A 19,410-nucleotide genomic window follows, 5' to 3' on the forward strand; every position below is an offset into this window, starting at 1 on the left:
GGCAGGGAGAATCAAGAGTGAACGTTTGAAATGTAAAATGAATGAGATCTACACCGACATGATAGGACTTAAAAACACCCGTCAGCTTTCAGCTGGGATCGGTCATGAGCTGCACCTGGTGCTGCAGGTGGAGGGACGACCTCCACTGGTTGGTCTCTTGTGAATGAGGAGGAATGTTCTCGCTTCCTTCACAGATTTTAATTGAACCCAGGAGGGAGTTGCCTCTTTGACAGTCTTAACTGTAAGAGTTGAGGAAGCAGCCTCCATCGTACATCAGATAACTGCCATGAATTGGACATGGAACAATTTTTTATATTTAACTACAGCAGTGGAGTGGCATAAATTTAATACCCAAATATAAAAGGATCAGGTTTACTGATATAAAAAAAAAATTATACACTCTCAGATGCCAGAACCTTCTGAAAAATGGCACAGAGAAATGTCCTTATGAATGACCTGTCCATATTTTTTCAATATCATTTTCTCAGCCCTGGACCGTAAACCATATTTTTTTTAATTGAATAAAAATCGAAAGGGAACAACAAAAACATTATTAACCAGGGAGAATCTTTAGCTGGCGGCAGCAGCTAGTTGCATACAAGTCTTTTAACAAGTCAGTCATGGCCATCTTTTGGGTGTGGTGTGTGTATAATATATATATATATATATTTGATACACCAAACCAACAAAGTAAACTGCTGAATGCAGTATCTGATCTGAATGGGGTCATCACACCCACACAGGTGTTTCCAATAATTGTGGCTGATTAGGACTTTGCTCTGATTTATGCTGAAGTGGTGGAGATTCACTCCCTAATAACAGCAGTTATGTTTCCATTTTAAATGTTCTGTAGGTTTTTTGGGGAATTTCTGAAAAGTCGAGACATAATGAGTCACTGCTTGTTGTGTCCTTTTTTTTTTCTTTTCTTTTTTTTGGCTGGTCTTCTGCAGACATTCAGGAGGATGTGACAGGATGACAGTATAATTGCCCACCAGTAGCTGTGATACATCATGTCATGTGGCTGATGCTTCCCACCTGGAAAATTGTGACTTTTCTTTTTTCTTTTTTTTCCACCACCATGAAATGGAGCTTTGTACTTTGTGGCATTTATCAGTCACCTTTGGGCAACAGAAAGAAAGGCCGCTTGTTCAGTCAAGTTTTTATTGCACTTGAGATGAGGTCTAATCAGTCAAAAGGAAAACATCTGTGTGGATAAACCATTTTGTGAATTTAGGTAGCAAAGAAAAAGTGCCTGCATACTCGGGGTATATTTACTTTTAGTGCCGCCGCAAACAAAATGTGGTCAAAATTGCCACCAGAAACAAATCATCGAGGTGTTTCATATAGAAGCTCTACAGTGTTGAATCTTATTAAATGCTCCTCATGGCTGTATTTTTCTTGTTCAGGTTTCCTGCCACTGATTCCTGTTACTTAACCTTCATCAAATTGTTATTGTTCCTGTACAGCGTGTTATGACCTTTTTGGTACAATGCGCTATAATTCAAAAGATGTGAGCAACAAGAAAGTAGTGTGTGTTCAAAAGCCAGGAGATGGACACACAACAAAAGCTTTTGTAAGGGACCGAGCTGGCAGGCAAGAGGAGTCGAAGGTAGTTTTTTTTGTTTTGTTTGTTTGTTTTTTACTGAAGTGGTGTTGCAAGGTGAAGTATGAGGCAGCATGGGGAGGACAACACATGTGGGAGCTAGAAAACTAGGAAGCCTTTTATTTGCAGACAATAACAAAAAAAGTACAGCCTCTGATGAAACAAAAGGGGTGGAAAAAAAACTTTCAAAATAATTACTCTTACACGGGTAAGTGCTGTGCTTCCTTCAGAGTAGCATGGTGGACATGTGGAAACAAACAAGTGACCCACTACAATTTTAATGGATCAATTTCAAAGCAAGAGTACCAAAATAAAGTTCAGCTTGCATGGCTTTCTTTTTTTTCTTTTTTTTTTGCTCAGGCCTGGCAAGATGTCCTCCAGCTGAGGCACCCACACTACTGGCATATCAAGAAATGAAAGTTGGAAGTTTAAATTTAACTGAAGTCCAAAATGAACTACAAAAGTCAACCAAAGAAGTTTGAGTACCCAAAGGGGGGTTACGGACTGTCATGCTCTGGTTTTGTTACTTCAACATGCCAAGACGTGAATAAGATGCTCTACCAAGTCTCGTTCATTTCCATGTCACAGTCCACGTATAAATTGTGAACAATGGATAGTCAGTTTGCAGATTTTGAAGATGAATAATCAGATTTGTCTTGGACAGTCCGGTGTAAAGCAAGTCAACCTTGTATGAAATAAACCCTGGTGGCCACTTTCTTTAGTCTAATAAAAAAAACAACTAGACGAACTTAACTACCTTTATAAATACAGGTTAAATGGTCAAACTTGTTTTGTTTTTTCCATACTCTATGCTAGAACATATGCTTGAAATGCCCTCCAATTCATGGCTGGAGCCTCCTCCTGAGGGACTATGACACTAGCCTGGTGTGTTAACAGACCCAGGCGTAGACCTCGGGTTAATATTAAAGCAGTTCGCTCAGCATTGACCATTTTGGTCCGCAACTACATTTTAGGGAAAAAAAACAAAAAACCTTGGCCAGAGTGGCTGAATGAACACCGATGCGAACTGGGTTTCCAGACTAATAATCGCAATCCAAAAAAAACTTGAAGCTGTGAACATTAGTCTGGCAGAACCAGGCTAAAGCTTAGCATGCCATGGCTAACGAGCTCACTGCCTGGCTAACGAGCTCACTGCCTTCATTTACTTCCAAGGCCTCAGGATAGGATGGTGTCTTTATTGCCAGCCATTGTTAGTTTCCCGCCAGTTTCTTAACACACCTGTGTCCTGTTTTCCTAATCGTCGTGTGTGTCCCAGTTACTAGATCGTTATGTTGGAATGTGTTCAAAAACCTTTACCTGAATTCAGTTGATCTATCTGGTTATTTTCACTTGTGTTTTGGATGTTGCCTTTTCTTTTTTTCTTTTGGGTGGGAGGGCTTCAGCTGCAGCCTGCATCTAATGGGTTTGCTATATTGCCTTTTTTTTTTTCCTTGTGAACCAGCCTTTGTGTACATAAAGAGAACTTTTATATTGGATTTTAGCCAACTTTTAAACGTTATCTTTTACAGCCTGACAGCATTCTTTGGAATATAATCCACCCAGACACTTCAAAGGTTACCTCACTCAGCAGAAGATAGAAGTACAAGTGTAGCAATATGTAGGACGTCTTTCTTTCATTTAAAAAAAGAAAAGATTTTTAACAAGGAATGAATTGCTTTCCTTGACCTGGAGCATGCTGTATGTTGAACAGGTCTACCAGCACAGCCTTAACAAGAGATCAAGTGTTAGAAGCTAATACTAAGAATGGTTAACTGGTAACATAAAAAAATAAAACGGCAAAATGGGTTCAGTAACAGGAAGTTGGCAAGCCACGACAATTTGTACCGACAGTAAACTGAAACTTTTTAGCTTCTGAATAATCCTGCTCTGCATACATTTGGTAAACTATGAACTTAACATGACCTTGATAGGGGAACGCCTACTGGGTGGTACTAATTGTCAATTATCTGGGTTGCTCAAGTTTTTTTTAAAACAACCTTAAACAGTTTTTTAAGGAGTAAAAACTCCGCCCTAAGCAATTATTTGTTCTACTGTACAGACGAGCTTGGGGGACTTTTTAGCTCGTGTCTATAATAAAAACAATCTGCTCTCAAACACAGTTCTAACGCAAGTTCAATGCTTGCTTAAAGTTTCATCATTAAGATTTTATTATGTTCCTATTCTGATAAGGAGTTCAGCAGGCAGTTTTCATGCCAGTAAAATAACCATGTTCGAAAGAAATGAGGCATCTTAAAACATATGGGAGTTGAGGGAAGTCCGTGAGGGAAGCATTCGACTGGTATTCCCAATTTATGAGGAGACATCAGAAACACTGAAGGCAAACTCAGCTGACAGCATTTGACAAAGTCGTAGAAAGATGAGTGACAGTAGCTGGCGAGCTGCAGTTTTTACTCAGTTCATGACCGAATTGCCACTCTGCAATTTATTCTCTCTCAACCGATGCAGAAAATTACTTCATCAGAGCCTCCGTGTTAAAGACTCGTTGTTTGAAAAGTGTTGCTGTTTTGAATTTTTCCATCATAATGGTTTGTTGTTGTGCCAGCTAAGTATCCCTCTATACTAAAGTTTTAATCATATTTCAGTTTACAGTACAAACCAAATGTACCAGCCTAATAGACACCAGTCTCTATGTATTTAACTTTTGTTGTTATGGAATTTCTTTTGTTTTTTCCCCCCATTATTTACAGGGTTTCTCAGCTCATGCTCATCCAAAATACCCTCTCAGAATAACAAAAATGTCTGAGCTCACACACCGGAACAGGAATGTTAAACAAAAAGCTGTCAAGAAAGGTAAATAATATCAATAGGTAATGGAGAGCGGTAATGGGCAATATTCATTATTCTTTTCAGTTAGGTGTTGACGTTTACAACCCTGCCCCCAAAATTCAGATTTATGTACTCTGAAGTTGTTCTGCCAAACACTAAGTACTTGTTGCCTGGGTGTGGCTATGTCTGGGTGACTAAAGGCTTGTGATTTAGAAGATCATATTTCAACAAGATATTATTTGAAAATTGGCGCTTGGGCTCAGTAGCACATAGAGCGGAGTAGCAAATAAAGATGGGAGAAAAAGACAGGATCCACTGCAGTCTAGGTGCCGGTGGTGGGAACATTTAGTTGAGACTTCTTGGACAATCTCGGAGGATGAGGTGGTGATGGGGGAGGACGAGGGTTGTGGAGTCATAAATTTGAAAAAAGACAGGATTAAAGACAAGGGACCGGGGATGGATTGGCTCTGGGAACGTGGGCAGAAAGATTTATGTAAATGTTGGATTGATGTTGAAATTGTGAATTGAGGGACTTTGAGAGTGTGGGAAAAACGTAAGTGAGGGGAGAAAAAGGAGCAGAAGGAATGGCACTTTGTACCGTTGAGGATTACAAGACCGAACGCCGGGAAACGGATCCCCCTTGTTGAAGTTTTGCCGAGGTTTCGTCCAAAAAGATGGATATTTTTTACAAAGATTAGGAGACTTTAGGACACCCACTGTACCAAAGTCATTCCTGCCTCAGTTGCAAAGCACACTGGGTTTGATTATGGCTTGGAAGTAGGAAGGAACAGTCCCTTTTGCTGCTGGGAGGAGTCTTGGCAGTCCATTGTCCCACGGCATTAAATACCGTTGTTTCTTTTGAGATATCCACAAGGTGCCTTTTAGGTTTAGGTAACGATCATGCTTTGGTTTAAATTGAGTAATTTTACACAAGTCACATGTACGTTTGGTTCCATCCAACCATCACCAATCTCCTCCCTTCAAGACATCCTTTGTCCTCCATCAGGGGACCTCCTCCTTTGACCCAGGTGGTCCCGGTGCTATAACGGCAAAGGGCGTCTGATGCGTATCTGTCTGACAATAACTCTCCAAAATCTTTGACAGAACATCAGGAATTTCTCATTTTAATTCTGTAAATATCATTTCAACTTTATTTTCAACATTTTTAGTTTTTCTTGAGCAATTAAAAAAAAAAAATAATCCTACTACTTTTTTTTTTCCTTTATGGGGCCCTAATATTTTGTGGTACAAGCTATTTTTGTACCTGAATGCAAACTGAAACATGGACTCATTGTCGTGCGTGGGGAAAATTAGCAGAGGGTGATGTACAGTATAAAATTAAAAACGCTATGGTGTCCAACTGAAAAATGTCTCGTACGAGAAGCAGGTGTGGGTGCATACTCGCTTGTTCTGGCACATTTAACAGTTGCACCGAGGGGAGTTTGACTTGGCGAAGAAGTGAGAAAATGGACTTTGCATGGTAAATAGCTCTTCAAGGAATTTCTTTGCCTGAGTACATTTAATTTTTGTAATCCCATTTTTTTTTTTTTTTTTTTTTTTTAGCTGTGATCTGATTGGTTAGCCGTTCAGTGACCTCAAATGCATCTCCTGGTAAGCTCTCACTATATAGCGCAACTTGTATTTATTTTTTTCTCTATCTCTGAAAGATATTTTTTCAAAGCTTCTATTTTGGCCATTTCAGCTCTCACAGTCATTCTAGTCCATTAAGAACTTCAGAATAATAAAGACTATAAAATGTTCGACTATTGTCCTTTTTTGTCTCTCTTTTATTTTGCTTTTGCACATGCACTGTAACTATTGATGTGTTGTGAGTCGTTTAAAGCCTTTTGTATGCAAGAAGGTACAATTCCTGGATAAAGTCAGCATGCTCTCTGTCTCCTTCATCATTTTTTCCCCACATGCACCTTAGACCCATAAACGTCCTGACCATTTTCTGATTCAGTGTCACAGTGAAAGCGGGAGCCGGAGTCGATGCTCCATAGAAGACGCTCCGGCAGTTTGCCAGCATGAGCCTCTCCCAGCTCTGTGTGTGTGTGTGTGTGAGAGGCCTGGACACGGTGCACTGAAGTCATTCACCGGAGCCACTAAAGTGAAAACAGGACCCCATGTGTGAAAAGGACCACATCTCCCTTGCTTCTTTTTTTTTTTTTTTCCTCCCCCCAAATGTCTCCTTTATGTAGGGAACTGATTGCCTGACCTAGAAGTGACCTCAACAGTAACTCACCCTCACTATCTATGTCCCTACCAATCCTGACAAACCTTTTTTTTCATAGTCCTTTCAGTCGCCAGTCAATCCATCCATTTCTTCTTGGAAAAGATGAGACGCATTGAACATTTGTCTCAAATTGTATTTAGCACTTCATAAGTCTTTTCATTCAAGATTTCAACTTTAGTGAAATATATAACCCTCATACAAAAAGCTATTTTTCTCTGTTGGAGGAGGTGTACATAAATTATACTTAAAGATATGAGGCTGATTAATTTAATTACCAGACTGACTTACTCGTCCCTGATAATTAAGAACTAGGGAAACTTAATTATTTAGAAATGATCATATCAGTGCAAAAAAATTGTTGTTGTTTTATTATTTTTACAGTTTATGCAGAGGTGTGGATTTTTTTTTTGTACTTTATTTAAAAATTTTGATAAAAAATGAAATATTTCTGGCCAGACACAGCACTCATTGGAATTGCAAATCCAGCCTCTTTGCTGGGTGCCAGCAATGTTGACACCACAGATGGCTTTAACTTTTTTTTTTTTTTTGATATTTTAATGGGCATGATATGAAAAATTGGGATGGCAGGTTTCCCACTTGAAAAAGTCCTCAGTAAACTCCCTTCTTTCAGTTCAAAGATGGCCGCTGATGTGAACCCCCCCCCCCCTCCTGTTTTCAAATGCCAACGCGCTTAGCCTGCCAAGTGCTGCCTAAACAGATCTACAGTGGAGTGGAGTTGAGCTGATAGCCAGAGGCCTTATCCTCTCTGTGAGGCGCGGGGAAGCGGTCACCCGCGCCGATGACTCAGGTGCTTGTACTTTTAGCTGGAGGGGGGTGGTGCCCCTCAATCTAGAAGTCAGGAGTGCCCGTCTGATGATCTCTGTGGAGGGTGAAGCATGACTGACCAGTTAAGAGTTTTAACAAGCGATGCAGACTCTGCAGCTGAGAGGAAAGAAAACAAAATCTAGCCCTCAAGTGAGCGGCTGTAAATCTTTTTTTTTTTTTTTATGCTCATCGCGGACATAAAAAAAATATACTGTATGCAAACCCAAAACTACAGGCTAAACATGCCACCGGGAAAAAAAACACAAGTTCCTCATTCCTGTGGGTAACTAGCCAAATGCAGAGCAACACTACACACTGCCTGGCAACAGCAGACACGCAGTTTAATGTAATCCGGTCCGACAGCTCTCTGCCTAAGAATATAGCAGCTTTTTTATTTAAACTTTCCAAGATGTGATAATTCAAGTATATGGCTATTTTACTTTCGCTCATAGTTAGCGGTGTTATTGTTATGGACTGCATTATATTGAGATGTGTTCCGAATATTCCCTCATGTTTATAGATGGGGCGGACAAAATGAGACGTCTTTTAATATACATTGTCCGCTATAACGCCACTGCAACCCTAAGAATAATAATGAACATATAGTTATGAATACCTGCCGCTCAAAACATTATTATATTTGTAAAAATAGAAAATACCCCTGAGCTGCTTGCATTAGATGGAACTTTATATACCTTTTATTTTTTTTAGTGCAGGTACATTGAAAGTCAAAAGATAATTATTTATTAGTAATAAAGTAGTTTCTTTCAAAGTACTTGAAAAATAACTTGCAAATGTTTTGTGTATTTTATATTTATTTAGCCGTTTCTGTGCAGGTGTTAATTTCTTTTGTTAAAATTGTATTTATTTGCCATTATTTCATATAAAATAAAATGAGGGTTGGTGGGTGTCATGGAGTCAACTTCCTCCACTCAATATGTAACTTCCTCGACTCTTTGTTGACGTGTATGCAGAGGGGAAAGATGCATGTTCCTCACTGACCCCTTTCATTTCCAGGGAGGTGAATGTTCATGAGTGTCTACTGGCAATATGTATGTTTGATTGTGCCTCTTTAGAAGGTAAATGTGACTAATATTCTTGAAAACTGGATCCGAGTACCAAAAAGCACTGGTTGATTACAGATGAATTCCACCTCTAACGTTAGGATTAGATCCAGGTGGCTCTAATTCCAGAGAACCTCCCTGATTGGCTGCAGACAGGAAGTGACGGGATATAAAAGGTCTTTGGATTTTTATTTTTTTTTATTTTTTTTTTGTTCTGTTGGAAAAAAGGAGGAGTGCATCCTCTTTTGGGCTTTGTTTGGTTTTTGGTTGTTCTCAGTAAATACATTTTTTGGAAAGAAAATCATTGTGTGCATGCTGGTCATATCTTCCCACTCACATTATTAGAAATGATCATCCACAACAGTAGGTTTAAGTCAGGGTGGCCCTTTTTAAGAACATTTGTAGCACAACTAGTGCCTTGACACTTAAAAAAAAAAAAAAAAACCCAACATAATGGGGATAATAAATGTAACATGGTTATATTTTTGTAAGTGCTTGTTGTCTTACACCAATTGCACTCTTTAACACAACCACTGTGGAGATATTTTACAACAAGAAAAATTCCCCTTGCAGGATTAAACTGGTAAAATATAAATCCATTTCCGTGAGGAACTTTATTGAATATTCCATTGTCGGACATTCCTCATCAATCCGGACCCATAATCCATCACTGTCGAGCCAACAATGCATACATTAATTTGAAGGAATATATGCCTTTATTCCTCACAGCCACAGGCAATCATTCCAACAACTGTCAGCAAGTTCTTGGATGTTGTAAGTAGAGTTCAGATCAATCGGCTCGGCGGGAAGAAAATGACGCGCACCAAACGCTGGAACATGGCTGGAAAGCTCGCGTCATATACGCGTGCTGAGGAGAAATCAAAAAGCACAGCACTTCCAGGCTTTGATCTCATGTGAGATCACAGAATCTAATGGGAAATGTTAGCTTTCAGATGTGTGGTGACAAAGAATCACAAAATGTTTTAAAAATATGCAATTCATTTTAAAAAGTAATTATGAAACTGTTTTAATTAGTAGCCTTAAAGTCAGTATTTTTGAGGCAATATAGGACCACAATGAGTTGATGGATGCATAATTCTAACAAATTATCACTTAATGACACTCAGTGACACAAAAAGTCTATCTGTATGAGTCAACATGCCTCCGATCCTATCAGAAAATGGAAATAAATTAAAAGAGTTTTAAATGTCATTTACCTGACTGGCTGAAATAAAATTAGGGAGAACGAGGAAGTGAGAGAGGAAGACGTGTGCATACAGATGAAGAAAAGACAGAGCTTATGGACAGGCAATGGTTAAACTAAATCCTGCCTGGTGGTGATGTAATCCATGTAATTCTCAGGTTCATCAGTGACATGGATGGGAGTCTATTAACAGCATGAGTATGCAGCGGGTCAGACATGCATTGAGTAGAACTGCATGTGATGAGGGAGTCATTGTTACAGAGCTATGGCTAATTCAGGAGAAAAGTCCTTTTGTGCATTCAGCACACTTTACATTAATTTTGAGCAGGTGTCTCCAACAAGTAGCTCACGAGCTTACCGGGTAGCGTTCACATAAAAGAAGCTCATTCAGCTGGTTTGGCGGAGTTCAGCTATGTGAATATAAATGTTAGTTTATTTCGTCCTTATAACCTCTGTAAGGAAAAAAGGTTTGAAAACCCTGATTTAGAATGAAATAACTGGCCATTTGATTAATGTAAATCTAGTATTTATTCTTTTCGTGTTCCGTTTTGGTGTCTACAAGCTATTGAGGGAAATATCTGGCTTTTTAGCTGTAAAATGTTTCGCTTTTCTTCAATGGATAGTTGCCAATTTTGTCCCAGTAGAATGGATGTTGGCACGAAATTCTATCAGAACATGTTTTTTAAAAGCATCTGCTTGCAATACTGCTGGAAACAGCTATTTAAAATGAAATGGGGTGTTTGACTATACAGTAATGTGCCATGCAAAAGAAAAAAAGAAGAAAAATTGGATATAAAAGAGGCTTAAAAAAAAAAACCTGTAGAATTGAAGATGCGCTCTTCTGCATTCAGACAGTTTTACAACATTATGTATACAAAATGAAGTATAATTTCATGAGCTAAAACAGGCTAAAACACTGTAAAGTTGCAGAGTTGGCTGATGTCAAAGCCGTGCAGATATTTATGTTACAGTGAGTGAAGATTTGTCGCTCCTCAGGTGAAGATATGAGTCAAATGATCCTTTCTTATGATTCTCTGTTGGGGTTGACAATAACTTTCTTTATGGTGGCTGCAGTGCGCCTGGGGGAAGGATGAAAAAAATAATTCATGTCTGCGCGTGTGCTTAATGTGTTTCCGTGTGCATGCGCTCATGTAATGTCGGCGCATTTGTCCGTGTGTTATGAAGTAAATATATGATGCACACGGGCAAAGTTGCGCTCCATATTTCAAAACCTGCTCATTGCTCTGGTGTCACTTCACCCTCCGACTGCTTGGAAGAAGGGCAAATAATGGGAATGAAAGCAGATCAGCTCCCCGTTTTGAAAAGGAGTAGCCTTTTTTTTTTTTTTTAATTTACCATAAGATGTCTCTCAGCACAAAGACAGATTTTCCTCAGACGTTTTTCTGCTTCATTTGCACTCCGCTCTGTTTTTGTCAAGCTCATCAGTTTTTGCCTATGTCAAAAGCTCTTCCTTTCTAATGGATTTTCTGCTAACAGATTTTCTATTTACGATAAGAGCATCCTCTTAGTCTTTAAAAGCCCAATTGAATGTTGATGCGGACAGCTATATTGCAAACATGTTTGACGGAGTATTTCTGCATTGTTTTTGGAGTACAATGTGAATGAAAAAGAGAGGATATATATTTATATATACATGTGTAAAGCTTTTAGTCATTATGCTTGTACTGTATATTCAAGGCTTTTTATTAATTTCACCAAAAAGAGGAATAAAACATTTATCTTTGAATGTTGAGACTCTAATAAAACACATTGAAACTGTTTTTAGACCGTAAAACATGAGATATCCACACTTTGGCCTCTAAGTGTGACAGTTTCACGTTTTCTAAGCGTGAAACTTACACATACGTAAAAGTACTGTAACGAAGTATCGTGACCAAATACAAAGGAGGTTTTTTTTTGGCAGTATTAAAAGGGAAGTGGGGTGGCATTACTCACAGAATGTTTCCAAACCCCAACCATGTGTTTTTCCTAAAAGTTAAATTTTCCTGTAAATCATATGGCTTGCAGTAGGTTTCATTTTCATCGACTACAGAAAAACGCCTATATAGGCCAAAGCGTAGCTATTTCACGTTTTGCTGCAGTGGCACGGCGTATCTATTTCACGGTTTGCCGGGTGGTTTCATACTCATTCTTTTTGCCATGTTTAAGGGAAATGTATGAATATAAATCCAATATCTGCTGTATATTTTACCTGTATGTTAATGTCCACCAACTCTTGGATAAACTAGCTGCCTCTTTAACGGCTGAAATTAATGAAGCATTCACTCGATGGTCTCCGTTTGTATCTGCCTGTCTGTCATTTTTCACGCAGGGCAGGTGATATCATGCGGGTGTTCTATCAGCACTTTTTTTTCACTGCAAACCTGCCCGTTGTGTCGGGAAACAACTCGGATCAAAGTGGTGAAAGGAAACAAAAAAAAAAACGTAAAAGCTGAAGGCTGTTGGATCACAACTGTGAGCTGATAAAACCTGTTGTCCTTCTGTGGAAAAATAACACTCTGCAGTCAAACCCCATTTCATTTTTGCCCCATCAAGGGACGGTAGCTGCGCAAGACATGAAAGCGAGTCGTCTTCCCCGGTGTTACGACTGTGGTCCCAAAGGGGCCACGGAGATGAGACCGTTTAGATCCGATATCTTGATTCGCAAACACATTTTCAAATCTGAGGAGCTCGGATTTAACTTAAGGGTGAAAAAAGAAACGCATCTACCGTATAGATCCCAACAGAGATAAGTTGAACCTAAAACCGACATTACCAGGAGAAAACAAGGTCAAAATGACCACCCCCACCTCCCGCACCAACTCCTACAGAGCAACAACGCCGTCCACATGGCAAAAGCTATAACCAGCCCTGACGGGAACAGGAGTTGCTGTTTTTTTTGGAGATGAGTGGTTTCCCTGCACTGCTGCAGCTGCAATCTTGGCTCCTTATGTTGTGGACTTCGGACAAGAGCCAATCATGTGCAAGCCAGGAAGCTGTTCCACCAATCATGCTTTCCGCCCTGCACACTCTGATCACCATCCACACGTGCATTCACAGCTGACGCACATCATGCAGATTGCAGGCTAGGAAAGAAAATGGTCTTTGATCTTTATCATGTATTATATCCACCTAATTTTATATATATGACATCTACCGGGGCTCCTAAAGAGACTATTTTATCATTCTAAAAAAAAAATCTGATTATAATACTTGCATGATATTTAAAATTTAGAGTAATAATCTGAAAGAATTGTATTTAAATGAATGTCTGTTAAGTCACGACCTGACGAACACTGACGGAGGCTCTTGCGTCTGCAGCGTTGCACACTGAACAAGCAATGGTGTTTGTGGCAACATTACCAGGTGCGGCACAGTTAGTGACGCCATCGGCCCGGCGGGAGTTGATCCTCCACAGAGGGTGGGCGGAGCCAACACAACACACTCACTGTTCAACTGCCAATGTTAACACCAGCCAGACAATGTCGGATCCCCGAGTGGAAGTCCAACAACGCAGCTGCGATTTACCGCTCGACGCACCCATATGTGCCGCCGAGTAAATATAAACTACCTACCTCCAAATAACAGCGGTGTCACGATAAAACGAGTAGCAACACATTTGCGTTAGCACGGCCAAAACTGCAAAGTTAACAAACGTTATGATAATGCTACATCCTTAATGACAGGTGACATATATTCGTAGTTGATTTATAGGTTGCTGATTTGTATCCTTGATCATTAGCTTCTAGGCAAAACCTGCATCGTATCGTGCCAGATTCTAGCTGCAGTGTGACCGCACGGAGATGCGACCGGCGGCAAAGCTGAGGGTTGAGTTACACAAGGAATGTTGTGATGTCACAACCTCACGGGAGTCCAAACGGCTCATTCAGACGGCATATTTGGTAAATGGACCTGGCATTTTGACGCTTTCAAAGTATTCATGAAGCACATGCATTTATTATAATAAAAAAAAAGGAATTATGTAATTTATGTAATATGGGACCCTTTAACCTTATTCAACTCCATTCATCTGTCATCAAACATCTATAAATCTGAAATATTACCTGAAAATTTATCCCTGTTTTTACTTATCCAAGATTAACCGGAAGACACGAGGTTTCAGATATCGGTTATTAATATCCCACTGTGATTCAAACATAATCAAGGCTTTGTACACTCAGCGAGCGAGCGTGAGCCAGCTCCTGCACAGATAATCGGTGGTGTACCGGAGCACGGTGACATGTTTTTGACAGGTTCATTCCAGGAACAATCATTTGCATTTCTAGTTTTCTAATTATTAATCAAAACGCCTGAATTGGTCCTGATCTCCGAGAACCATCCTAACTTGTAATTTCACTGCAGCCGTTTCTTTTGTTGCATCTATTGATTTACTGAAATACTACGACAGCATCCAAGGACGCGTCTGTATCACACTTATTGTGTTGTGTGGATCTTATTGTGTCAGATTATTTATAGTTCATTCTTACACAAGCAGTGTGAGGGTCACGCAGGAAGCAGCAGGTTAATGATGTGTCGGCTGGTATCAACCCCCAATAACATCCCTGCATGGAGTCGGCCTGTAGTCTCCTCTCAGTGATCAGGTGTTAAGCTGCGGAGTGAGCGGAAGAGTTTTTATTTTACAAACCCAATGGATGGCAAAGAGTCACTTTTAGAAGCAGAAATGGTGTCTGAAATTTCAAACATTGATTATTGAAAGAAAGAAAAAAGATGAAATGGGTTTTGAGAGTTGAGAACAATGTTTTAGCAGCGGCTCCTCTCGCTGCATGAATTATTTGTTTTTATGATCATTTCTCCGTGGCTACAGGCAGGATTTTGTTTTCCACGTCTCATGTCGTCTCCACATCCCCCAAAATAACGGACCATTAAAATGAGTTTAAATCAGCCCATTAATACGCAGGCAGACTGCTACAGCCCAGTGTATTTGAGTCAAATATGAAGGCAATCAAAAAGAACTACCACCTCATCAATAAACCACAACGATCCCATCCATCTCTCCGGAGCTGTGATGGATAGACGTGGACCGGTCTAATTAAAGGATGAATTATGGAATGGATTCTATTCATCACGACTGTCATTGCTGTTAAATTCACAGACGCTCCCGTCTTTCCTTATCTGGGCTGCGCTGATTTTCTGCAACTATCAATCATAAATCAAGAAAAAAAAATTTGTCCCAGCAGGGGGATGTTGTGCAGTTTATCTGGGCCACACTTCTGGTGGAACAACTCTCTTCTTTTAGGTATTCATGTTGAAAACGGGCCTCATGCGTAATGATCCCAAGTGTACACACCGCTCAACCTTCTGTAAACTGCATATGGCAGCCGATCTGGCGTGAGAACAAACATGGTGGGAGAGGCTATTGAATGGGCTCACAGTTCTCCCCACACAGACGCACAGACACAAAAGAGATGGACAATTCGTTCACGGAGACAAACACACTTACACACACCAAGACCCTGGAAGAAGATGGTTTCGATAATACTGGTTGGCTGTGTTGTGCACGCCGCGCATCGCACATATAAGATAGATTTTGAATAAACGCCTCCTCAGCGTTACGAGGGACTTTCTGAATGTTCAGCATGAAGTAAACTGTCATATTTTCTGTCAAAAGAATGAGAAAGTGAAAGAGGGCAAGGAGAGGCGGCGACGACTTTAACATACTCAAGGCCCAGCGGTATCAATGCCGTTCGGTGCCCCTCTCTTGTTGGGGTGGGGGTGGGGGTGGTAATAAGCGCCTGCCAAAGTGCTCCAACAAAACAAGCCAATCTCAGTCACTGAATACAAAACATTGTTTAGTGGCGAAGCTGCCAGTTCACGACCGCCGTGGCATATTTCAACACTGTCAGAGAATCTTTTTTTTTTTTTTTTTTTTTGGGTGGGGGAGAGAGTGCATGCGCACATGTGCTTGTGTTCCTGTGACATGTGCGTGTGATGATCTGCATTTAAAGTAGGGAATCTATTATACAGCGGGACACACAAGTGAGAGAGAGAGAGAGAGAGAGTGGGAGAGAATTGCCTTTAGGCTCCATGTAGTTCTATTAGCGGGGCTGTTGAAAGAGTGCAGCAGAATGGATCACTGCAATCTTTTTTTTTTTTCCTCCACAAAATTATGCAGACTCAAATCTCTTGAATTTCAATGTTTTGCAAAATGCTCAAAACTTGACTTTCAAAACAACTCGTGTGTGCTACAGAAAATTATTTAACTGACAAGAAATTAATTTACAATTTTCTGCATCTGCGCTGGACATCGGCAGGACTTTGTGGACAGGTGGTACTTTTTCTTAAAATAACCCCATTCAATTTTTTACCTCTGCAGTTACAGTGATGAAATGTAATAAGTGAACTATGACCCGTAGACACCGAGTGCCATTAAACAAACAACCACAAATAGAAACACAAATCAATTATGCATCCAGAAGGGCATAAATTATGAGCAAAGTTTTCCCCTAAAGAGATTATCTTGGTCTAACTTGTATCGAGAACAACTTTTCACCTTTGGGTTCCCGAAACAGTCTGCTTGGTTTGAGATGATGCGGGTTGATGACATGCTTCAGCAACATAAGAATCCCTTTTCAATTTGTATGTTTGATCATATCTGATATAGTGTATGGTCATGAATTGCTGCTTAGGATGCGGTCCAGGTACAATTTGTGTTTATTTTCACACCCCTTTTAGATACTGACAAAGACAAATAAGTGCAAGTTGTTTAAAAACCTACAGGGTCACGTGTTTCTTCTATGCTTAACTGTATCTTTTGCAAAAACATGTAGAAATCTCTTTCTGGAATACATGCTATACATTTGCAACAACTTCTATTATTTTATTTATTATGTTTATTTACTCCGGGGGGCATGCTCAGAATTTAGCAGAATCTAGTTTTGAGGTTGCAGATTGCAAACAACGGAAAACTCCTCGCCTCGGTCACACCCTCCAGGTGTGTAGAAAAAAAATCTTCGGTGGCAATGAAAATCATTAAAAAAAATATAGTGAAAGGCCCCCTTCTGGAATCAGTGTTTGGTTTGTCCCTTCTGGGCTGCTGTAGAAACATGTCAGGCTACATGGGGGAAGACTCACTCCTTAATGAGATGTGAAGGGCTCCAAGTAAGACGGAAAAACTCAATGATTCTTAGCTTCAGCCGACTACACTCTAATTAAAACATGATTATAAATATACAACATTTCTGCCAATGGATCGCAAACAAACTGAACCCTTAACTACGAGCCACCAGATGCATTTTCTATCCGAATTAAAAGATAAGCAGTAATATAAGGGAGCAGTTGAAAGAGATGAGTACAAACCGGGGAGATCTTGGAAATTTAGCTCCCTGTCAAAGTGCATGAAAGGCAACGTGACACGGAGGTTCTATTTATTGGTGGTGGTTGGGGCCAAGCCGGTTTGGCGGCGGTAAATATAATGAAAATAAAGCCAGGGATGTGTGACCAACGTTGTCAACAAGCTGCTTTTTATTCCCTCTTTAGCAAAAAAAAACAACAACAAACATTAATTTGAAGTTATTTTGTCCTTAACCCCTGAATGCATATAATGTTGAACTATGTCATGGATCAGGGTGAATACACATGCAGGATGATGGAAATGACTTCAATGAGATGGAAATCTATTAGAATATATACAACAACAACAAAAAAAAAGAGCATGCATTACCGTGCAAGTTCACACATGCACCTTCATGAATAAACTTCTGCATAAACCACAACTTTTCTTTTTTTTTTTTTTTTTTTTATGTGTGTAGTTCAGCAGTTCATGCATACACCCGCAGCATCAGTAAAGCTCTCTTGGGATCCATCCGCAGGCTTTACGCTGTGATATGTAGGCCTTTAAGGAATGCATGCGGCTGTGGATGAAGTGCCCGGATCGTTTGAGTGTAACGGAAAAGAAAGCGGTGTTTGCGATGGATTTGCCGAGGTGAGTCAGAGGTCACACCACATGTGGCGCCGTTCTACTCACCAGTGAGTCTAACCTTTGCTGTGCTCCATTAGCAGCAGAGACCGTCTCTCGGGGTGGAACAGGGTGAAAGAAAATGAACAGCTGGACTGACTTCGTGTCTCTTTGCCGTTTGATGCTAGCGGGCAAATGTGCTCATTTTCATACACAAAGCAAGCTGGATGGTTTTGTTGACATTCCGCATTTCACTTGAATTGTTTTTTTCTGAAGCATGTGCATGCTCGCGACTGCACAACTTCCACCCACCCGCCCACCCACCCACCGATATTTCAGGCAAGCTTGCAACTGGAAGGTCGCCAGTTGAAATCCTCAAACTGCCGGGGGAACATGTGGGGGAGGGGGATATGCAAATGAGCAACTCTCCATTTTCTCTGCAGCTAGTCGAGTGCCCTTGAGCAACACATTGAAAATCCCCAACTGTTTCAATGAAATTAGCATTGTTGCACTGGTCAGCTCCCAATGGCCGACAGCAGTTAGTTGCCGAGCAGGTTGCAAAATAACAAATGCGTGGTTTGACTTTCCTTGGAGAAATGCAAAATAAATAAATGTGTGTTTAATGGTCATCCAGAAGTTTAGAGGTCATGTTTAAAATTTTGGACTGACATTAAAGGATAGATCCAATTTATTTTATACTCAATAGCCATGTTGATAGAGAACGGATGTGCTTGAAAGGGAATTATACAACAAGTAGTTCCAAACCAGAGATCTGACTGGTCGACTGAACATTTGGAATGTGCTCAAATCGGCATAACGGCACAACCTCCTTATCACTCGAAAATATCACTCCGCCATCTCAATGGGAATATAGAATTGGAATTAGATTTCAGATAAAGTTGCTTTTACTGTTTATAGGGATATTAAATGTGACCCATTTGGCGAAATCGGGTCTTTTTCGGTCCTTTTTTGTTGCTCGGACACCCAGTGGAGAGCATTTAAACGGACTAGATCTCGTCTCTGTTGCTAGGGTCGTTGCTAAGGGTCAGCCTACTTCCTTCAGTAGTAAAACATTGCGTACATTACATAAGAGTCTACTGATGCAACGGTTTGTTTTTCAGTTGTTAGTCATACCGAATGTGTTGCTGTGGAAACGGAGATTGCACCCACAAAAGGTTTATTATTTTAAAAGTAACTTGCTCCACAATATGAATACATTTTGATTACATATTTTATTCAGTAGGTAACTTGTATAATCGCAAGCGCCTCGGTCCTGACCGCATCGCTGTCGTGCCAATAATGACACCTTCTTGTGTAATATTGCTTAATTATATGTCACAGATTCCTCACGGTACCGCGTATTCATCAAGCAACCTGCCAACAATAATAATATATTGAAGGGAACCCATATTTTAAATGAGATACTTGAAAAATGGGGAGACAATGGGTGTAAAGCTTCAAAGGAATTAATTTTGCACTCAAGGAATGGTTCATCCATTATTTTTTTTACATGTTATTCCCGATAAGTAATTAAAAATATGACAACACATCTTTAAAAGAAAGCTTCCGAGGGTGGAAATCCTTGCCCTGAAAGATCAGCTGCAAAGCTCCATTGCAGTCCACAGTGAGCTCCCTCCCCACAGTAGCTCGCAGAGCTCCTTAATCCCCCTCCCCCCACCACCCCCCACTTACAGTATGATGACTTATCTCCTCATTGTTGGATGAAGTGAATAGAGAGAATTCAGGGTGAACGGGGTCTTCTTCTTTTGTAATGGG

Source organism: Embiotoca jacksoni, unplaced genomic scaffold (assembly GCF_022577435.1).
Source record: "Embiotoca jacksoni isolate LCO1_2020_lvr unplaced genomic scaffold, fEmbJac1.0.p SCAF_19, whole genome shotgun sequence".
Classification (NCBI taxonomy): Eukaryota; Metazoa; Chordata; class Actinopteri; family Embiotocidae; genus Embiotoca; species Embiotoca jacksoni.